At 43.4% G+C, this 22,153-nt stretch overlaps 11 non-coding genes and 1 pseudogene across 11 annotated transcripts; all 12 read left to right on the top strand.

Annotated features, from left to right (window-relative positions):
• The first annotated feature begins 2,651 nt into the window (after positions 1–2,651).
• Positions 2,652–2,828, top strand: LOC141228391 (U2 spliceosomal RNA; annotated as a pseudogene).
• A 1,115-nt stretch (positions 2,829–3,943) lies between these two features.
• Positions 3,944–4,134, top strand: LOC141228823 (U2 spliceosomal RNA). Its single transcript, XR_012295622.1, has one exon. It is a non-coding gene; the product is annotated as a U2 spliceosomal RNA (small nuclear RNA).
• A 1,115-nt stretch (positions 4,135–5,249) lies between these two features.
• Positions 5,250–5,440, top strand: LOC141228822 (U2 spliceosomal RNA). The gene has a single exon (XR_012295621.1). It is a non-coding gene; the product is annotated as a U2 spliceosomal RNA (small nuclear RNA).
• Positions 5,441–6,555: 1,115 nt separating this feature from the next.
• LOC141228168 (U2 spliceosomal RNA) lies at positions 6,556–6,746 on the top strand. Its single transcript, XR_012295089.1, has one exon. It is a non-coding gene; the product is annotated as a U2 spliceosomal RNA (small nuclear RNA).
• Positions 6,747–7,861: 1,115 nt separating this feature from the next.
• On the top strand, positions 7,862–8,052 carry LOC141228821 (U2 spliceosomal RNA). Its single transcript, XR_012295620.1, has one exon. It is a non-coding gene; the product is annotated as a U2 spliceosomal RNA (small nuclear RNA).
• A 1,115-nt stretch (positions 8,053–9,167) lies between these two features.
• Positions 9,168–9,358, top strand: LOC141228819 (U2 spliceosomal RNA). The gene has a single exon (XR_012295618.1). It is a non-coding gene; the product is annotated as a U2 spliceosomal RNA (small nuclear RNA).
• A 1,115-nt stretch (positions 9,359–10,473) lies between these two features.
• LOC141228818 (U2 spliceosomal RNA) lies at positions 10,474–10,664 on the top strand. The gene has a single exon (XR_012295617.1). It is a non-coding gene; the product is annotated as a U2 spliceosomal RNA (small nuclear RNA).
• Positions 10,665–11,776: 1,112 nt separating this feature from the next.
• LOC141228328 (U2 spliceosomal RNA) lies at positions 11,777–11,967 on the top strand. The gene has a single exon (XR_012295243.1). It is a non-coding gene; the product is annotated as a U2 spliceosomal RNA (small nuclear RNA).
• Positions 11,968–13,082: 1,115 nt separating this feature from the next.
• On the top strand, positions 13,083–13,273 carry LOC141228817 (U2 spliceosomal RNA). Its single transcript, XR_012295616.1, has one exon. It is a non-coding gene; the product is annotated as a U2 spliceosomal RNA (small nuclear RNA).
• Positions 13,274–14,388: 1,115 nt separating this feature from the next.
• On the top strand, positions 14,389–14,579 carry LOC141228816 (U2 spliceosomal RNA). Its single transcript, XR_012295615.1, has one exon. It is a non-coding gene; the product is annotated as a U2 spliceosomal RNA (small nuclear RNA).
• A 1,112-nt stretch (positions 14,580–15,691) lies between these two features.
• Positions 15,692–15,882, top strand: LOC141228327 (U2 spliceosomal RNA). Its single transcript, XR_012295242.1, has one exon. It is a non-coding gene; the product is annotated as a U2 spliceosomal RNA (small nuclear RNA).
• Positions 15,883–16,997: 1,115 nt separating this feature from the next.
• Positions 16,998–17,188, top strand: LOC141228815 (U2 spliceosomal RNA). The gene has a single exon (XR_012295614.1). It is a non-coding gene; the product is annotated as a U2 spliceosomal RNA (small nuclear RNA).
• Positions 17,189–22,153: the final 4,965 nt, after the last annotated feature.

Here is a 22,153-nt window from a genome sequence, read left to right as displayed (position 1 = left end):
ATCCTAAGGTAAGAACAGATTTTAAAGCGTTTTTTAATTATTTAAGAACAAAACAACAAAAATTTTTAAATCTGCTAGAATGGTGGGAATACAGCAAGATGAAGATAAAAAGTTTTTTTATCAAGGTCAGCATAGCCAATGCAAGAGAAAAGTCCGCTTGGCATAAAAGGCTTATTACTAAATTGCAGACCTGCTATCAACTAAGAGATGTGGGACTTGAAATGGACGATTTAATTGAAGCAACAAAAAAAGAAATTAAAAAGAGTATAGAGTCGAAGGGTAAGGAAATAATTTATAACTCAAAAATTGAAGTGATGGAGAAAAATGAAAAGTGCTCAAGATTTTTTTTTAAAAAAGTAGTTGCTGCTAAGGAAATGATAACAGAATTAGAGGGTGAAACTACAACTGAAGGTATGCTCAACCAAGCTCACCAGTTTTATCAGCAGCTTTTTAATGAGAAAACTATAGACCAGTCTTTTACTGAAGATGCCCTTAATTCATTAAAAAATAGTCTGAGCCGCGAAGACCAAGAATTGTTATGCACTGAAGTCACCTTGTCGGAAGTAGATGCTGCTATCAAAAGTTTTTCCTATGGGAAAACCCCTGGTTCTGACGGTTTGCCTGTTGAATTTTATCGTGAATTTTGGAATTTTTTAAAACCCGACTTGTTTTTAGTAATCAAAGAAGCTTTTAAGTGTGATATCCTGCCTATATCTTGGAGAAGTGGTCTGGTCTCCCTGATTTTTAAAAAAGGAGCCAAATCCCATCTGGCAAACTGGAGACCAATCACACTGTTGAATGTTGATTACAAGTTGATGTCCAAAATTTTAGTGAACCGTTTTAAAAAAGTTTTATCCAAAGTTATTTATGAAGACCAGGTATGTGGGGTGCCAGGAAGAGGAGTTGCGGAGCATCTCAATACCATTCGCGATGTCATATGGTACCAGCAATCCAGGAAGCAAGACTTAGCAATTTTATCGTTGGATTTTCAAAAGGCTTTTGATCGTGTCTCTCATTGTTTTTTATGGTTGGTTTTAAAAAAAATGGGCTTCCCTGAAATTTTTATCAAGCAAGTGGCACTTTTATATAAGAACTCTTTTAGTAAAATTTTAATCAATGGATTTTTGTCTAATGAAGTGTTTTTGCATTCAGGTGTGAAGCAAGGCTGCCCTTTGTCCCCAGTGCTATTTATATGTGCAATAGAGCCTCTTTTATCTATGCTACGAGAGGATAAAGTGATTAAAGGTGTCCCTATCCCTGGAGGACATGGAAGAGATGTGAAGGTAATGGGCTACATGGATGATATTACTATTTTTTGTTCATCACCCGCCGCTCTCAGGAGAGCTATAAGAACGACCAATTTTTTTTGTGAAGCCTCAGGTTTTAAGTTAAACATTGAGAAATGTGATTGTTTTGTCCGTGGCAATTGGGCGGATGTGTCCATCCCTGATCTCCCGATGCAGTCAGAGAAGATTAAAATTCTGGGCGTGATTTTTGATCGACAGAATGATGGAATGAAGAGCTGGGATGGAGTAAGGGACAAAATACAAAAGAAGATTGACTTTTGGAAATTAAGAAAATTAACAATCGAAGGTAAAGTTTTAATTATTAAGGCCCTTCTGCTTCCTGTCATGTTATATCTCAGTTATGTTTATCCCCCAAGTGACCTTACAGCGAGAAGATTACAGAGAATGCTGTTTGAATTTGTGTGGAACTCTAAGTTCGAAAAGGTGAAGAGAGAAACAATGTACAAGATGCACCACCTTGGTGGTAAGGATGTTCCCAACGTCAAACTGTTTTTATACTCCAAGTTTTTTAGCCTCTGTTTTAAATATATGTTTGCTTCAAGCCCTTGGGCACATTTTTTAAGATATGCAGCTGGCCACATTTTTAGGAGGCGAAAGTGGATATCCATTTCTTTAACAAGCCCAGTGTTGTTATCCCCTCCACAACAATATGCCATCCTGGAGAAAGTTATCAGATTATATGGCCTAGATTCTTTTGAGATGGAGACATTGAAGAATGCAAGGAAACTGCTGCAGCAATTAAAAAAGAAAGAAACTTTGACGCCCATAAGCCATTATTCATATAGCAGAGTCACTAAAATATGGAATTTAACAAATGCACCTTACCTGATGAATCAACATAAAGACTTAGCTTGGATGATTGTGCAGGAATGTTTACCGACTCGTGATTTCCAGTATAAAAGAAGACTTAGCACTATACAAACCTGCCCGAGGCATCAGTGCAATAATGATGAGACTACTATGCACCTTATTTGGAATTGTGATTTTGCACAGCAAGTGTGGAAAGACTGTGGTGAGCTTTTAAAATTTTTATCTGGTCTTAATTTTTTAAGCCATGAAGTGGTTTTATATGGGATTTTACCAAACATGACGAAAGAAAAAGAGAGAGTTTTATGGTGCACTTTGAGTTGTGTTAAAAGTGCTCTATGGAAGACCAGAAACATATTGTTGTTTAAAAGAGACTATATAGAAGTCAAGGATTGTATAAGACTGGCATTAAGTGAAATTTATATGTACTACCTAATGGATATGAAGAAGCTTGGAAAGAAAAGAGCCCTGAGTATATGGAACTATCACCTATGGAAGATGTTATTTTAAAGCTCTGAAGAAAAGATAAAGACTACGATATTTTAAATATAAACGCAAAAATCTGTTCTTATCAGTTTAATATCTGATACGTCCCCTATCTGGGGACCATATATTAAATGGATTTTTAGAACAGGGAGATGGAAAAAGAGCTTGCTCTGTCCACTCCACGCATTGACCTGGTATTGCAGTATCTCCAGGACCGGTGCACCCCTTCTTTAATGCAGTTTCTAAAATCAGAAAGAATTGAATTCAATGTTTTTTGTTCATTTTGCTTGTTTGTCGGATTTTGGGATGGACTCTTTGGCTTTGCTTTTCTTCTCCTCATTGGATTTTTCATGTTCAAAGTTGCAGAAGCCAGATTACAAGCTCATTTTGGTTCAACTTCAGCAACTGTGCATTGCATTGCCATGTAATGTGATGCAATGCTATCTTTCTAGCTCTCCCTTTTTACTTCCTTTTGGATAAACAGACATATTAGGCAAGCATTTTGGAGCTTTCACCTAAATAACTACAGGTGGTGAGATAAGCTGCACAATATAATTGACCTTTCAGTATATTGTTGCACACACACCATCTATTTAGCAAATGCCCTTGTTATCAACAGCAGCCTTTTAAACTCACCTGAGCTAACAGGTATGTGCGCTGGTTACTCTGCTGCGCTTAAAATTTCTTTTTTGGTTTGCTACAATGCCTTTTCTGAAACGTTGTCTCCTTCTGCTGGAACACTGACTTCTTTCATTTAATGCCTGCAGACTATAAAAGAGAACCCAACCCAAAAAGTTTGGTTGATTAGTCTGTGGCATTCTGTTAAACTGTTGCTTATGGCGGTCTCTGTGAGCTTCTCAGCGACATTCAGCCAGCCAGGTATCCTGCCTGCAGTAGATGGAATGTGGCAATGGAACGCTGGCTGCGCGTGTCATAATAGGCTCTGAGCCTTTATATACCTGTGCACAGCAGCAGCCACCTTCAGTCTGCTGCTGGACAGCCAGCAGCAGCAGCAGCAGGAGAGGTATGTAATCAGGAGCCCTCCTGCTAAGGGTAGACAGCTGCTCGTTCCACCCCACCCCCCGCCTTAATTGGTTCTCCTCCCTTCCAACGGTGTTGAGGCGGGTGGGAACAGCAGGGGGTGAAGGTGCTGTGTTTAAAGAGGTGGAGTTATGCAGATCTAAAACGCGTGGATTGCAGCAGCAGCAAGCCGAAAAGTGCAGGCATGTAAGGGATCTAGAGGTTGACAACATGTCTTCTTAACGGGAGTCCAGGAGCTCATCTCCACAAATGGACTTTTCAGGATCCTTGGGTGGCTCCGTAGTTTGAAACCAATTCTGGTTATCGCTTCTCGGCCTTTTGGCTAAGATCAAGTGTAGTATCTGTTCTTATCAGTTTAATATCTGATACGTCCCCTATCTGGGGACCATATATTAAATGGATTTTTAGAACAGGGAGATGGAAAAAGAGCTTGCTCTGTCCACTCCACGCATTGACCTGGTATTGCAGTATCTCCAGGACCGGTGCACCCCTTCTTTAATGCAGTTTCTAAAATCAGAAAGAATTGAATTCAATGTTTTTTGTTCATTTTGCTTGTTTGTCGGATTTTGGGATGGACTCTTTGGCTTTGCTTTTCTTCTCCTCATTGGATTTTTCATGTTCAAAGTTGCAGAAGCCAGATTACAAGCTCATTTTGGTTCAACTTCAGCAACTGTGCATTGCATTGCCATGTAATGTGATGCAATGCTATCTTTCTAGCTCTCCCTTTTTACTTCCTTTTGGATAAACAGACATATTAGGCAAGCATTTTGGAGCTTTCACCTAAATAACTACAGGTGGTGAGATAAGCTGCACAATATAATTGACCTTTCAGTATATTGTTGCACAAACACCATCTATTTAGCAAATGCCCTTGTTATCAACAGCAGCCTTTTAAACTCACCTGAGCTAACAGGTATGTGCGCTGGTTACTCTGCTGCGCTTAAAATTTCTTTTTTGGTTTGCTACAATGCCTTTTCTGAAACGTTGTCTCCTTCTGCTGGAACACTGACTTCTTTCATTTAATGCCTGCAGACTATAAAAGAGAACCCAACCCAAAAAGTTTGGTTGATTAGTCTGTGGCATTCTGTTAAACTGTTGCTTATGGCGGTCTCTGTGAGCTTCTCAGCGACATTCAGCCAGCCAGGTATCCTGCCTGCAGTAGATGGAATGTGGCAATGGAACGCTGGCTGCGCGTGTCATAATAGGCTCTGAGCCTTTATATACCTGTGCACAGCAGCAGCCACCTTCAGTCTGCTGCTGGACAGCCAGCAGCAGCAGCAGCAGGAGAGGTATGTAATCAGGAGCCCTCCTGCTAAGGGTAGACAGCTGCTCGTTCCACCCCACCCCCCGCCTTAATTGGTTCTCCTCCCTTCCAACGGTGTTGAGGCGGGTGGGAACAGCAGGGGGTGAAGGTGCTGTGTTTAAAGAGGTGGAGTTATGCAGATCTAAAACGCGTGGATCGCAGCAGCAGCAAGCCGAAAAGTGCAGGCATGTAAGGGATCTAGAGGTTGACAACATGTCTTCTTAACGGGAGTCCAGGAGCTCATCTCCACAAATGGACTTTTCAGGATCCTTGGGTGGCTCCGTAGTTTGAAACCAATTCTGGTTATCGCTTCTCGGCCTTTTGGCTAAGATCAAGTGTAGTATCTGTTCTTATCAGTTTAATATCTGATACGTCCCCTATCTGGGGACCATATATTAAATGGATTTTTAGAACAGGGAGATGGAAAAAGAGCTTGCTCTGTCCACTCCACGCATTGACCTGGTATTGCAGTATCTCCAGGACCGGTGCACCCCTTCTTTAATGCAGTTTCTAAAATCAGAAAGAATTGAATTCAATGTTTTTTGTTCATTTTGCTTGTTTGTCGGATTTTGGGATGGACTCTTTGGCTTTGCTTTTCCTCTCCTCATTGGATTTTTCATGTTCAAAGTTGCAGAAGCCAGATTACAAGCTCATTTTGGTTCAACTTCAGCAACTGTGCATTGCATTGCCATGTAATGTGATGCAATGCTATCTTTCTAGCTCTCCCTTTTTACTTCCTTTTGGATAAACAGACATATTAGGCAAGCATTTTGGAGCTTTCACCTAAATAACTACAGGTGGTGAGATAAGCTGCACAATATAATTGACCTTTCAGTATATTGTTGCACACACACCATCTATTTAGCAAATGCCCTTGTTATCAACAGCAGCCTTTTAAACTCACCTGAGCTAACAGGTATGTGCGCTGGTTACTCTGCTGCGCTTAAAATTTCTTTTTTGGTTTGCTACAATGCCTTTTCTGAAACGTTGTCTCCTTCTGCTGGAACACTGATTTCTTTCATTTAATGCCTGCAGACTATAAAAGAGAACCCAACCCAAAAAGTTTGGTTGATTAGTCTGTGGCATTCTGTTAAACTGTTGCTTATGGCGGTCTCTGTGAGCTTCTCAGCGACATTCAGCCAGCCAGGTATCCTGCCTGCAGTAGATGGAATGTGGCAATGGAACGCTGGCTGCGCGTGTCATAATAGGCTCTGAGCCTTTATATACCTGTGCACAGCAGCAGCCACCTTCAGTCTGCTGCTGGACAGCCAGCAGCAGCAGCAGCAGGAGAGGTATGTAATCAGGAGCCCTCCTGCTAAGGGTAGACAGCTGCTCGTTCCACCCCACCCCCCGCCTTAATTGGTTCTCCTCCCTTCCAACGGTGTTGAGGCGGGTGGGAACAGCAGGGGGTGAAGGTGCTGTGTTTAAAGAGGTGGAGTTATGCAGATCTAAAACGCGTGGATTGCAGCAGCAGCAAGCCGAAAAGTGCAGGCATGTAAGGGATCTAGAGGTTGACAACATGTCTTCTTAACGGGAGTCCAGGAGCTCATCTCCACAAATGGACTTTTCAGGATCCTTGGGTGGCTCCGTAGTTTGAAACCAATTCTGGTTATCGCTTCTCGGCCTTTTGGCTAAGATCAAGTGTAGTATCTGTTCTTATCAGTTTAACATCTGATACGTCCCCTATCTGGGGACCATATATTAAATGGATTTTTAGAACAGGGAGATGGAAAAAGAGCTTGCTCTGTCCACTCCACGCATTGACCTGGTATTGCAGTATCTCCAGGACCGGTGCACCCCTTCTTTAATGCAGTTTCTAAAATCAGAAAGAATTGAATTCAATGTTTTTTGTTCATTTTGCTTGTTTGTCGGATTTTGGGATGGACTCTTTGGCTTTGCTTTTCTTCTCCTCATTGGATTTTTCATGTTCAAAGTTGCAGAAGCCAGATTACAAGCTCATTTTGGTTCAACTTCAGCAACTGTGCATTGCATTGCCATGTAATGTGATGCAATGCTATCTTTCTAGCTCTCCCTTTTTACTTCCTTTTGGATAAACAGACATATTAGGCAAGCATTTTGGAGCTTTCACCTAAATAACTACAGGTGGTGAGATAAGCTGCACAATATAATTGACCTTTCAGTATATTGTTGCACACACACCATCTATTTAGCAAATGCCCTTGTTATCAACAGCAGCCTTTTAAACTCACCTGAGCTAACAGGTATGTGCGCTGGTTACTCTGCTGCGCTTAAAATTTCTTTTTTGGTTTGCTACAATGCCTTTTCTGAAACGTTGTCTCCTTCTGCTGGAACACTGACTTCTTTCATTTAATGCCTGCAGACTATAAAAGAGAACCCAACCCAAAAAGTTTGGTTGATTAGTCTGTGGCATTCTGTTAAACTGTTGCTTATGGCGGTCTCTGTGAGCTTCTCAGCGACATTCAGCCAGCCAGGTATCCTGCCTGCAGTAGATGGAATGTGGCAATGGAACGCTGGCTGCGCGTGTCATAATAGGCTCTGAGCCTTTATATACCTGTGCACAGCAGCAGCCACCTTCAGTCTGCTGCTGGACAGCCAGCAGCAGCAGCAGCAGGAGAGGTATGTAATCAGGAGCCCTCCTGCTAAGGGTAGACAGCTGCTCGTTCCACCCCACCCCCCGCCTTAATTGGTTCTCCTCCCTTCCAACGGTGTTGAGGCGGGTGGGAACAGCAGGGGGTGAAGGTGCTGTGTTTAAAGAGGTGGAGTTATGCAGATCTAAAACGCGTGGATTGCAGCAGCAGCAAGCCGAAAAGTGCAGGCATGTAAGGGATCTAGAGGTTGACAACATGTCTTCTTAACGGGAGTCCAGGAGCTCATCTCCACAAATGGACTTTTCAGGATCCTTGGGTGGCTCCGTAGTTTGAAACCAATTCTGGTTATCGCTTCTCGGCCTTTTGGCTAAGATCAAGTGTAGTATCTGTTCTTATCAGTTTAATATCTGATACGTCCCCTATCTGGGGACCATATATTAAATGGATTTTTAGAACAGGGAGATGGAAAAAGAGCTTGCTCTGTCCACTCCACGCATTGACCTGGTATTGCAGTATCTCCAGGACCGGTGCACCCCTTCTTTAATGCAGTTTCTAAAATCAGAAAGAATTGAATTCAATGTTTTTTGTTCATTTTGCTTGTTTGTCGGATTTTGGGATGGACTCTTTGGCTTTGCTTTTCTTCTCCTCATTGGATTTTTCATGTTCAAAGTTGCAGAAGCCAGATTACAAGCTCATTTTGGTTCAACTTCAGCAACTGTGCATTGCATTGCCATGTAATGTGATGCAATGCTATCTTTCTAGCTCTCCCTTTTTACTTCCTTTTGGATAAACAGACATATTAGGCAAGCATTTTGGAGCTTTCACCTAAATAACTACAGGTGGTGAGATAAGCTGCACAATATAATTGACCTTTCAGTATATTGTTGCACACACACCATCTATTTAGCAAATGCCCTTGTTATCAACAGCAGCCTTTTAAACTCACCTGAGCTAACAGGTATGTGCGCTGGTTACTCTGCTGCGCTTAAAATTTCTTTTTTGGTTTGCTACAATGCCTTTTCTGAAACGTTGTCTCCTTCTGCTGGAACACTGACTTCTTTCATTTAATGCCTGCAGACTATAAAAGAGAACCCAACCCAAAAAGTTTGGTTGATTAGTCTGTGGCATTCTGTTAAACTGTTGCTTATGGCGGTCTCTGTGAGCTTCTCAGCGACATTCAGCCAGCCAGGTATCCTGCCTGCAGTAGATGGAATGTGGCAATGGAACGCTGGCTGCGCGTGTCATAATAGGCTCTGAGCCTTTATATACCTGTGCACAGCAGCAGCCACCTTCAGTCTGCTGCTGGACAGCCAGCAGCAGCAGCAGCAGGAGAGGTATGTAATCAGGAGCCCTCCTGCTAAGGGTAGACAGCTGCTCGTTCCACCCCACCCCCCGCCTTAATTGGTTCTCCTCCCTTCCAACGGTGTTGAGGCGGGTGGGAACAGCAGGGGGTGAAGGTGCTGTGTTTAAAGAGGTGGAGTTATGCAGATCTAAAACGCGTGGATTGCAGCAGCAGCAAGCCGAAAAGTGCAGGCATGTAAGGGATCTAGAGGTTGACAACATGTCTTCTTAACGGGAGTCCAGGAGCTCATCTCCACAAATGGACTTTTCAGGATCCTTGGGTGGTTCCGTAGTTTGAAACCAATTCTGGTTATCGCTTCTCGGCCTTTTGGCTAAGATCAAGTGTAGTATCTGTTCTTATCAGTTTAATATCTGATACGTCCCCTATCTGGGGACCATATATTAAATGGATTTTTAGAACAGGGAGATGGAAAAAGAGCTTGCTCTGTCCACTCCACGCATTGACCTGGTATTGCAGTATCTCCAGGACCGGTGCACCCCTTCTTTAATGCAGTTTCTAAAATCAGAAAGAATTGAATTCAATGTTTTTTGTTCATTTTGCTTGTTTGTCGGATTTTGGGATGGACTCTTTGGCTTTGCTTTTCTTCTCCTCATTGGATTTTTCATGTTCAAAGTTGCAGAAGCCAGATTACAAGCTCATTTTGGTTCAACTTCAGCAACTGTGCATTGCATTGCCATGTAATGTGATGCAATGCTATCTTTCTAGCTCTCCCTTTTTACTTCCTTTTGGATAAACAGACATATTAGGCAAGCATTTTGGAGCTTTCACCTAAATAACTACAGGTGGTGAGATAAGCTGCACAATATAATTGACCTTTCAGTATATTGTTGCACACACACCATCTATTTAGCAAATGCCCTTGTTATCAACAGCAGCCTTTTAAACTCACCTGAGCTAACAGGTATGTGCGCTGGTTACTCTGCTGCGCTTAAAATTTCTTTTTTGGTTTGCTACAATGCCTTTTCTGAAACGTTGTCTCCTTCTGCTGGAACACTGACTTCTTTCATTTAATGCCTGCAGACTATAAAAGAGAACCCAACCCAAAAAGTTTGGTTGATTAGTCTGTGGCATTCTGTTAAACTGTTGCTTATGGCGGTCTCTGTGAGCTTCTCAGCGACATTCAGCCAGCCAGGTATCCTGCCTGCAGTAGATGGAATGTGGCAATGGAACGCTGGCTGCGCGTGTCATAATAGGCTCTGAGCCTTTATATACCTGTGCACAGCAGCAGCCACCTTCAGTCTGCTGCTGGACAGCCAGCAGCAGCAGCAGCAGGAGAGGTATGTAATCAGGAGCCCTCCTGCTAAGGGTAGACAGCTGCTCGTTCCACCCCACCCCCCGCCTTAATTGGTTCTCCTCCCTTCCAACGGTGTTGAGGCGGGTGGGAACAGCAGGGGGTGAAGGTGCTGTGTTTAAAGAGGTGGAGTTATGCAGATCTAAAACGCGTGGATTGCAGCAGCAGCAAGCCGAAAAGTGCAGGCATGTAAGGGATCTAGAGGTTGACAACATGTCTTCTTAACGGGAGTCCAGGAGCTCATCTCCACAAATGGACTTTTCAGGATCCTTGGGTGGCTCCGTAGTTTGAAACCAATTCTGGTTATCGCTTCTCGGCCTTTTGGCTAAGATCAAGTGTAGTATCTGTTCTTATCAGTTTAATATCTGATACGTCCCCTATCTGGGGACCATATATTAAATGGATTTTTAGAACAGGGAGATGGAAAAAGAGCTTGCTCTGTCCACTCCACGCATTGACCTGGTATTGCAGTATCTCCAGGACCGGTGCACCCCTTCTTTAATGCAGTTTCTAAAATCAGAAAGAATTGAATTCAATGTTTTTTGTTCATTTTGCTTGTTTGTCGGATTTTGGGATGGACTCTTTGGCTTTGCTTTTCCTCTCCTCATTGGATTTTTCATGTTCAAAGTTGCAGAAGCCAGATTACAAGCTCATTTTGGTTCAACTTCAGCAACTGTGCATTGCATTGCCATGTAATGTGATGCAATGCTATCTTTCTAGCTCTCCCTTTTTACTTCCTTTTGGATAAACAGACATATTAGGCAAGCATTTTGGAGCTTTCACCTAAATAACTACAGGTGGTGAGATAAGCTGCACAATATAATTGACCTTTCAGTATATTGTTGCACACACACCATCTATTTAGCAAATGCCCTTGTTATCAACAGCAGCCTTTTAAACTCACCTGAGCTAACAGGTATGTGCGCTGGTTACTCTGCTGCGCTTAAAATTTCTTTTTTGGTTTGCTACAATGCCTTTTCTGAAACGTTGTCTCCTTCTGCTGGAACACTGACTTCTTTCATTTAATGCCTGCAGACTATAAAAGAGAACCCAACCCAAAAAGTTTGGTTGATTAGTCTGTGGCATTCTGTTAAACTGTTGCTTATGGCGGTCTCTGTGAGCTTCTCAGCGACATTCAGCCAGCCAGGTATCCTGCCTGCAGTAGATGGAATGTGGCAATGGAACGCTGGCTGCGCGTGTCATAATAGGCTCTGAGCCTTTATATACCTGTGCACAGCAGCAGCCACCTTCAGTCTGCTGCTGGACAGCCAGCAGCAGCAGCAGGAGAGGTATGTAATCAGGAGCCCTCCTGCTAAGGGTAGACAGCTGCTCGTTCCACCCCACCCCCCGCCTTAATTGGTTCTCCTCCCTTCCAACGGTGTTGAGGCGGGTGGGAACAGCAGGGGGTGAAGGTGCTGTGTTTAAAGAGGTGGAGTTATGCAGATCTAAAACGCGTGGATTGCAGCAGCAGCAAGCCGAAAAGTGCAGGCATGTAAGGGATCTAGAGGTTGACAACATGTCTTCTTAACGGGAGTCCAGGAGCTCATCTCCACAAATGGACTTTTCAGGATCCTTGGGTGGCTCCGTAGTTTGAAACCAATTCTGGTTATAGCTTCTCGGCCTTTTTGCTAAGATCAAGTGTAGTATCTGTTCTTATCAGTTTAATATCTGATGCGTCCCCTATCTGGGGACCATATATTAAATGGATTTTTAGAACAGGGAGATGGAAAAAGAGCTTGCTCTGTCCACTCCACGCATTGACCTGGTATTGCAGTATCTCCAGGACCGGTGCACCCCTTCTTTAATGCAGTTTCTAAAATCAGAAAGAATTGAATTCAATGTTTTTTGTTCATTTTGCTTGTTTGTCGGATTTTGGGATGGACTCTTTGGCTTTGCTTTTCCTCTCCTCATTGGATTTTTCATGTTCAAAGTTGCAGAAGCCAGATTACAAGCTCATTTTGGTTCAACTTCAGCAACTGTGCATTGCATTGCCATGTAATGTGATGCAATGCTATCTTTCTAGCTCTCCCTTTTTACTTCCTTTTGGATAAACAGACATATTAGGCAAGCATTTTGGAGCTTTCACCTAAATAACTACAGGTGGTGAGATAAGCTGCACAATATAATTGACCTTTCAGTATATTGTTGCACACACACCATCTATTTAGCAAATGCCCTTGTTATCAACAGCAGCCTTTTAAACTCACCTGAGCAAACAGGTATGTGCGCTGGTTACTCTGCTGCGCTTAAAATTTCTTTTTTGGTTTGCTACAATGCCTTTTCTGAAACGTTGTCTCCTTCTGCTGGAACACTGATTTCTTTCATTTAATGCCTGCAGACTATAAAAGAGAACCCAACCCAAAAAGTTTGGTTGATTAGTCTGTGGCATTCTGTTAAACTGTTGCTTATGGCGGTCTCTGTGAGCTTCTCAGCGACATTCAGCCAGCCAGGTATCCTGCCTGCAGTAGATGGAATGTGGCAATGGAACGCTGGCTGCGCGTGTCATAATAGGCTCTGAGCCTTTATATACCTGTGCACAGCAGCAGCCACCTTCAGTCTGCTGCTGGACAGCCAGCAGCAGCAGCAGCAGGAGAGGTATGTAATCAGGAGCCCTCCTGCTAAGGGTAGACAGCTGCTCGTTCCACCCCACCCCCCGCCTTAATTGGTTCTCCTCCCTTCCAACGGTGTTGAGGCGGGTGGGAACAGCAGGGGGTGAAGGTGCTGTGTTTAAAGAGGTGGAGTTATGCAGATCTAAAACGCGTGGATTGCAGCAGCAGCAAGCCGAAAAGTGCAGGCATGTAAGGGATCTAGAGGTTGACAACATGTCTTCTTAACGGGAGTCCAGGAGCTCATCTCCACAAATGGACTTTTCAGGATCCTTGGGTGGCTCCGTAGTTTGAAACCAATTCTGGTTATCGCTTCTCGGCCTTTTGGCTAAGATCAAGTGTAGTATCTGTTCTTATCAGTTTAATATCTGATACGTCCCCTATCTGGGGACCATATATTAAATGGATTTTTAGAACAGGGAGATGGAAAAAGAGCTTGCTCTGTCCACTCCACGCATTGACCTGGTATTGCAGTATCTCCAGGACCGGTGCACCCCTTCTTTAATGCAGTTTCTAAAATCAGAAAGAATTGAATTCAATGTTTTTTGTTCATTTTGCTTGTTTGTCGGATTTTGGGATGGACTCTTTGGCTTTGCTTTTCTTCTCCTCATTGGATTTTTCATGTTCAAAGTTGCAGAAGCCAGATTACAAGCTCATTTTGGTTCAACTTCAGCAACTGTGCATTGCATTGCCATGTAATGTGATGCAATGCTATCTTTCTAGCTCTCCCTTTTTACTTCCTTTTGGATAAACAGACATATTAGGCAAGCATTTTGGAGCTTTCACCTAAATAACTACAGGTGGTGAGATAAGCTGCACAATATAATTGACCTTTCAGTATATTGTTGCACACACACCATCTATTTAGCAAATGCCCTTGTTATCAACAGCAGCCTTTTAAACTCACCTGAGCTAACAGGTATGTGCGCTGGTTACTCTGCTGCACTTAAAATTTCTTTTTTGGTTTGCTACAATGCCTTTTCTGAAACGTTGTCTCCTTCTGCTGGAACACTGACTTCTTTCATTTAATGCCTGCAGACTATAAAAGAGAACCCAACCCAAAAAGTTTGGTTGATTAGTCTGTGGCATTCTGTTAAACTGTTGCTTATGGCGGTCTCTGTGAGCTTCTCAGCGACATTCAGCCAGCCAGGTATCCTGCCTGCAGTAGATGGAATGTGGCAATGGAACGCTGGCTGCGCGTGTCATAATAGGCTCTGAGCCTTTATATACCTGTGCACAGCAGCAGCCACCTTCAGTCTGCTGCTGGACAGCCAGCAGCAGCAGCAGCAGGAGAGGTATGTAATCAGGAGCCCTCCTGCTAAGGGTAGACAGCTGCTCGTTCCACCCCACCCCCCGCCTTAATTGGTTCTCCTCCCTTCCAACGGTGTTGAGGCGGGTGGGAACAGCAGGGGGTGAAGGTGCTGTGTTTAAAGAGGTGGAGTTATGCAGATCTAAAACGCGTGGATTGCAGCAGCAGCAAGCCGAAAAGTGCAGGCATGTAAGGGATCTAGAGGTTGACAACATGTCTTCTTAACGGGAGTCCAGGAGCTCATCTCCACAAATGGACTTTTCAGGATCCTTGGGTGGCTCCGTAGTTTGAAACCAATTCTGGTTATCGCTTCTCGGCCTTTTGGCTAAGATCAAGTGTAGTATCTGTTCTTATCAGTTTAATATCTGATACGTCCCCTATCTGGGGACCATATATTAAATGGATTTTTAGAACAGGGAGATGGAAAAAGAGCTTGCTCTGTCCACTCCACGCATTGACCTGGTATTGCAGTATCTCCAGGACCGGTGCACCCCTTCTTTAATGCAGTTTCTAAAATCAGAAAGAATTGAATTCAATGTTTTTTGTTCATTTTGCTTGTTTGTCGGATTTTGGGATGGACTCTTTGGCTTTGCTTTTCCTCTCCTCATTGGATTTTTCATGTTCAAAGTTGCAGAAGCCAGATTACAAGCTCATTTTGGTTCAACTTCAGCAACTGTGCATTGCATTGCCATGTAATGTGATGCAATGCTATCTTTCTAGCTCTCCCTTTTTACTTCCTTTTGGATAAACAGACATATTAGGCAAGCATTTTGGAGCTTTCACCTAAATAACTACAGGTGGTGAGATAAGCTGCACAATATAATTGACCTTTCAGTATATTGTTGCACACACACCATCTATTTAGCAAATGCCCTTGTTATCAACAGCAGCCTTTTAAACTCACCTGAGCTAACAGGTATGTGCGCTGGTTACTCTGCTGCGCTTAAAATTTCTTTTTTGGTTTGCTACAATGCCTTTTCTGAAACGTTGTCTCCTTCTGCTGGAACACTGACTTCTTTCATTTAATGCCTGCAGACTATAAAAGAGAACCCAACCCAAAAAGTTTGGTTGATTAGTCTGTGGCATTCTGTTAAACTGTTGCTTATGGCGGTCTCTGTGAGCTTCTCAGCGACATTCAGCCAGCCAGGTATCCTGCCTGCAGTAGATGGAATGTGGCAATGGAACGCTGGCTGCGCGTGTCATAATAGGCTCTGAGCCTTTATATACCTGTGCACAGCAGCAGCCACCTTCAGTCTGCTGCTGGACAGCCAGCAGCAGCAGCAGGAGAGGTATGTAATCAGGAGCCCTCCTGCTAAGGGTAGACAGCTGCTCGTTCCACCCCACCCCCCGCCTTAATTGGTTCTCCTCCCTTCCAACGGTGTTGAGGCGGGTGGGAACAGCAGGGGGTGAAGGTGCTGTGTTTAAAGAGGTGGAGTTATGCAGATCTAAAACGCGTGGATTGCAGCAGCAGCAAGCCGAAAAGTGCAGGCATGTAAGGGATCTAGAGGTTGACAACATGTCTTCTTAACGGGAGTCCAGGAGCTCATCTCCACAAATGGACTTTTCAGGATCCTTGGGTGGCTCCGTAGTTTGAAACCAATTCTGGTTATAGCTTCTCGGCCTTTTTGCTAAGATCAAGTGTAGTATCTGTTCTTATCAGTTTAATATCTGATGCGTCCCCTATCTGGGGACCATATATTAAATGGATTTTTAGAACAGGGAGATGGAAAAAGAGCTTGCTCTGTCCACTCCACGCATTGACCTGGTATTGCAGTATCTCCAGGACCGGTGCACCCCTTCTTTAATGCAGTTTCTAAAATCAGAAAGAATTGAATTCAATGTTTTTTGTTCATTTTGCTTGTTTGTCGGATTTTGGGATGGACTCTTTGGCTTTGCTTTTCCTCTCCTCATTGGATTTTTCATGTTCAAAGTTGCAGAAGCCAGATTACAAGCTCATTTTGGTTCAACTTCAGCAACTGTGCATTGCATTGCCATGTAATGTGATGCAATGCTATCTTTCTAGCTCTCCCTTTTTACTTCCTTTTGGATAAACAGACATATTAGGCAAGCATTTTGGAGCTTTCACCTAAATAACTACAGGTGGTGAGATAAGCTGCACAATATAATTGACCTTTCAGTATATTGTTGCACACACACCATCTATTTAGCAAATGCCCTTGTTATCAACAGCAGCCTTTTAAACTCACCTGAGCAAACAGGTATGTGCGCTGGTTACTCTGCTGCGCTTAAAATTTCTTTTTTGGTTTGCTACAATGCCTTTTCTGAAACGTTGTCTCCTTCTGCTGGAACACTGATTTCTTTCATTTAATGCCTGCAGACTATAAAAGAGAACCCAACCCAAAAAGTTTGGTTGATTAGTCTGTGGCATTCTGTTAAACTGTTGCTTATGGCGGTCTCTGTGAGCTTCTCAGCGACATTCAGCCAGCCAGGTATCCTGCCTGCAGTAGATGGAATGTGGCAATGGAACGCTGGCTGCGCGTGTCATAATAGGCTCTGAGCCTTTATATACCTGTGCACAGCAGCAGCCACCTTCAGTCTGCTGCTGGACAGCCAGCAGCAGCAGCAGCAGGAGAGGTATGTAATCAGGAGCCCTCCTGCTAAGGGTAGACAGCTGCTCGTTCCACCCCACCCCCCGCCTTAATTGGTTCTTCTCCCTTCCAACGGTGTTGAGGCGGGTGGGAACAGCAGGGGGTGAAGGTGCTGTGTTTAAAGAGGTGGAGTTATGCAGATCTAAAACGCGTGGATTGCAGCAGCAGCAAGCCGAAAAGTGCAGGCATGTAAGGGATCTAGAGGTTGACAACATGTCTTCTTAACGGGAGTCCAGGAGCTCATCTCCACAAATGGACTTTTCAGGATCCTTGGGTGGCTCCGTAGTTTGAAACCAATTCTGGTTATCGCTTCTCGGCCTTTTGGCTAAGATCAAGTGTAGTATCTGTTCTTATCAGTTTAATATCTGATACGTCCCCTATCTGGGGACCATATATTAAATGGATTTTTAGAACAGGGAGATGGAAAAAGAGCTTGCTCTGTCCACTCCACGCATTGACCTGGTATTGCAGTATCTCCAGGACCGGTGCACCCCTTCTTTAATGCAGTTTCTAAAATCAGAAAGAATTGAATTCAATGTTTTTTGTTCATTTTGCTTGTTTGTCGGATTTTGGGATGGACTCTTTGGCTTTGCTTTTCTTCTCCTCATTGGATTTTTCATGTTCAAAGTTGCAGAAGCCAGATTACAAGCTCATTTTGGTTCAACTTCAGCAACTGTGCATTGCATTGCCATGTAATGTGATGCAATGCTATCTTTCTAGCTCTCCCTTTTTACTTCCTTTTGGATAAACAGACATATTAGGCAAGCATTTTGGAGCTTTCACCTAAATAACTACAGGTGGTGAGATAAGCTGCACAATATAATTGACCTTTCAGTATATTGTTGCACACACACCATCTATTTAGCAAATGCCCTTGTTATCAACAGCAGCCTTTTAAACTCACCTGAGCTAACAGGTATGTGCGCTGGTTACTCTGCTGCGCTTAAAATTTCTTTTTTGGTTTGCTACAATGCCTTTTCTGAAACGTTGTCTCCTTCTGCTGGAACACTGACTTCTTTCATTTAATGCCTGCAGACTATAAAAGAGAACCCAACCCAAAAAGTTTGGTTGATTAGTCTGTGGCATTCTGTTAAACTGTTGCTTATGGCGGTCTCTGTGAGCTTCTCAGCGACATTCAGCCAGCCAGGTATCCTGCCTGCAGTAGATGGAATGTGGCAATGGAACGCTGGCTGCGCGTGTCATAATAGGCTCTGAGCCTTTATATACCTGTGCACAGCAGCAGCCACCTTCAGTCTGCTGCTGGACAGCCAGCAGCAGCAGCAGCAGGAGAGGTATGTAATCAGGAGCCCTCCTGCTAAGGGTAGACAGCTGCTCGTTCCACCCCACCCCCCGCCTTAATTGGTTCTCCTCCCTTCCAACGGTGTTGAGGCGGGTGGGAACAGCAGGGGGTGAAGGTGCTGTGTTTAAAGAGGTGGAGTTATGCAGATCTAAAACGCGTGGATTGCAGCAGCAGCAAGCCGAAAAGTGCAGGCATGTAAGGGATCTAGAGGTTGACAACATGTCTTCTTAACGGGAGTCCAGGAGCTCATCTCCACAAATGGACTTTTCAGGATCCTTGGGTGGCTCCGTAGTTTGAAACCAATTCTGGTTATCGCTTCTCGGCCTTTTGGCTAAGATCAAGTGTCTTGCCTGAGAGGATCCTTGTGTGTCTCCCTCTTAGCCTAGCAGCTTATGCTGCTTGCTGCTTTTGGGAGGGAGGTGAGAGGAAACGAGCTGCGATCATGGCGGTTATTCGCTTCGCGGAGCCCGGAGAAGCCCGGGTAAAATATGGAATCCGGATCGATTTTGATGCCGTGGATGAAGATAAATTCACACTGAGACATGTGGTTAATGATGTCCTTTTTGGAATACTGGAGGTGAAGAAAGAAGAAATCCTCTGCCTGCAGCAGTCAAGATGCAAATTCACCCTGGTTTTTTCTACAATGTTTTCCTGTAACAACTTCTATGCCTGTCTGAAGATGAATAAGCAGAGGGAGGAGCTGTCTGGACTCACTTTCACTATCCTATACTCTGCTGGTGAGTTGCCTCTTACTCTGTTTATGTATAATCCCCATGTGCCCCTGGAGCTGATTTACATATTCTTGAGGAAGCACTGTACAGTTATCAAACCTGCTGTGAAAGTACTGAATGAAGCAGGGCTCTGGTCAGGCAAATATAAGTTTGTGGTGAAGTTTCATGAGAGCCTGGATGAGCCTGGAGGAATTCATTACCCTCCATCAAATTTCTCCATAGGCAGGGAGAGAGGCTACCTCTTTTTTCCCAATGCACCCAGATTCTGCAGACATTGCTGGAGATACGGACATACTCAAACAGACTGTACCTCTATTGCAGAGCATGTGTGCAGGAAATGTAACCAAGTCGGCCACTCTAGCAACCAGTGCACAAATGTGATAGTCTGCAATCTCTGTGGAGAGAAAGGTCACGCTTTCAAAGACTGTAATTTGAGACCTAAAACTTATGCGGGTGTTGCACAGAGAAATGTGGATCTTCCCCAGCCGGAGTTTATACAGGATGAGCTGGATGAGATGACCAGTGAGGAGGTGGAGGAGAGGAGGAGACTTGCAGAAGATGATAAATGCAGACAGCGTGCAGAGGTTATAACAGAGGCAACTAGGTTGAGAGTCACACAAAACACTCAAGGAAGCAGCAGAGTTCATGCAGTAAATAAACATCAGACTGAAGTAACTGACTGTATGGAAGTGAGCTCCGTGCAGGAGGCAGAGGCTGATGTGCCAAATATGGCAGTTACTATGGGAGGTGAAGAAGATGTGGAATCCAGCTTATCCAAAACACCAATTATAAAGTGGGATGAGAGTCCATCAGACCCAGAGAGTGAATGTGGTCAGGGGGACCATACATCCAGAAGACAGGCGGACTCAGAAGAGGAAGAGTTATCCACGCCAAAAAAACAAAGGAGGAATCCTTCCCCTTTAAGTGTAGGAAGCATTAGCCCCATGAGAGTGTACCCTACAGCCCTTGATCCCCAAAATGAACCTTTTTTAGGGGAAGGAGCGGGCTACACCGTCTGCATATCCGGCGTACCCCCTCCAGAAGGACTAGGATGAAGAACAAATGGGCATGCTGTCGTGACCTGCCTCACCAAATTGAGAGATGGGTTCCCAAGCTGCTCAAGTGGCAATCCTGTCACTAAATGTTAGACAAATTAAATCAGTACCAAGAAGAACTATGATTTTAGATTTTCTAAAAAATTTACATGCAGATATTTATTGCTTACAGGAATGTGGGATTTCTGAATCTCTGGACGACAACGTGTGGCCGCAAGGCCAATGTGTCTGGTCGGGGTCTGTTGAAAATAAAAACAGTGGGGTTGGGATTTTATTGGGGAATAGGGGGTTGGAAATAGAATCTTACACAGTTGTGGAGGCTGGGAGGTGTTTGGTATGTGAAATAAACTGTAGAGGGTGGAGATTTAAAATACTTAATATGTATGCCCCAGTAGGAAAAGAAGAAAGGCTGGAGCTTTTTGAAAAGATGTGTTTTTTTCTTTCTGGGAAAATACCTATTGTTTGTGTTGGGGATTTTAATTGTGTGACGGAAGGAGAAAAGGTGGATGTCACTGGGAAAAAGTTAAAAAATCTAATAGAGGATTTCTCTTTTGTTGATGCTGCTGAGATAATGTTGGGAAAACCTCCTCCTGCCACATATAAAGCAGATAGGGGGGGCATTGAATCGAGGATTGATCGTATTCTTTTCTCTAATCATATTGTTTGTAAAAAGTTCCAGCAGGATGACGTTATTTTTTCGGATCATGTGTGTATGAGAGCACTTTTGGAAGATACAGTTTCCTTTGCATATGGAAGAGGTGTGTGGAAACTAAATGTGCGGTTGTTAGAGGATCACAGGATTATGAAAGATTTCAGAAGGATGTATGTGAAGTGGAAGGATCGGAAGAGGGATTTTGTGAATGTGCTGGAATGGTGGGACTGGATGAAGAAGGAAATAAGTTTTTTCTTCAAGAAATGGGGAAAGAGGAAAGGAGCCAATAACAGGAAGAAATTTAATGAGTTAAGTATGAAGTTAGAGTGGCTGAGGAAACTAAGAATGATTGGAATTGAAGTGGATGATTTGATGTGTCAGGTGAGAAATGATATTAAAAACTTTATTAATGAGAAGGGCAAAGAAATCATTTACAGGTCCAAAATTGAGCATTTGGAAAAAAATGAAAAATGTACTAGGTTCTTTTTCAAAAAAGTGTTTGGGAAGAAAGTGGATATGGATGAGGTGAAGAATGTGAATGGTGTGTATGTCAAGGGGAAGGAGGTGATGAAAGAGGTTGAATTGTTTTACAAGGAGTTGTATGGGTCAAAATGGATTGATGAGGGGATGATGAATGATGTGTTGGGAAAATTGGAAGGACATTTGAGTGAGGATGAGGGTGAGCTGCTGGATGATGAGATTGTACTAGATGAAGTGAAGATGGTGGTGATGTCTGCAAGTAAAAATAAGACTCCTGGAAAAGATGGTTTGCCTGTAGAGTTGTATATGAAAGAATGGGATACTTTGGGTAAAGACTTACTTGAGGTATGTCGGTATATTTTTCAGAATAATGTTTTGAGTGAATCTATGAGAGAAGGGGTAGTTGTTCTGATTCACAAGAAGGGTGATCGAAAGGATTTGGGAAATTGGAGGCCTATTACCCTTTTGAATGTGGATTATAAAGTTTTCAGCAAATTACTCGCAAATAGGATGCGTAATGTAATTGATCGTGTGATCGGAGAGGATCAAGTGTGTTCAATACCTGGTAGGAGTATGAATGACAACTTGATTTTGTTGAGGGATGTGATTGGTGATTGTTTGAGTCGCAAACAGAAATGTATGTTGTTTTCAGTAGATTTTGAGAAGGCTTTTGACAGAGTGTCGCATTTTTTCATGTTTAATGTTTTGGCGAGGATGGGGTTTTCTAGAAATTTTGTGAGTTGTGTGAGAAGTCTGTACTGTAATGTGTCAAGTGAGTTTCTGGTGAACGGGTGGTTGAGTGATAAGGTTTGGGTTAAGTCTGGAGTGCGGCAGGGGTGTCCCATGTCCCCTATTCTGTTTATAAGTGTGATTGAGGTTTTTTTGTGTATGGTAAGGAAAGATAAGGTCATGAGAGGTGTGCTGATTCCTGGGAGTGGAGGAAAAGATGTGAGAATTTTGGGATATATGGATGATGTGGTGATAGTGAATGAAAACATGGCTGCAATGAATAGGGCCAGATTAATGTTAAGCATGTTTTGTAGTGCCTCAGCGTTTAGAGTAAATTGGGGAAAATGCTCCTTTAAATGCTTTGGAGATAACAACATCAAGATGGATGAGGTAACGTGTGAGGAAGGGGCAATTAAGGTATTAGGGATTAAATTTAATGAAAATCTAAAGGGAAATGAAAGCTGGGATGATTGTGGGAAGAGAATGGAGCAGAAGTTGAACTTTTGGAGGATGA

Source organism: Phyllobates terribilis, unplaced genomic scaffold (assembly GCF_046119375.1).
Source record: "Phyllobates terribilis strain yellow unplaced genomic scaffold, ASM4611937v1 Scaffold_437__1_contigs__length_1545540, whole genome shotgun sequence".
Taxonomy (NCBI): Eukaryota; Metazoa; Chordata; class Amphibia; order Anura; family Dendrobatidae; genus Phyllobates; species Phyllobates terribilis.
This window is presented reverse-complemented; position numbering and strand designations above follow the sequence as displayed.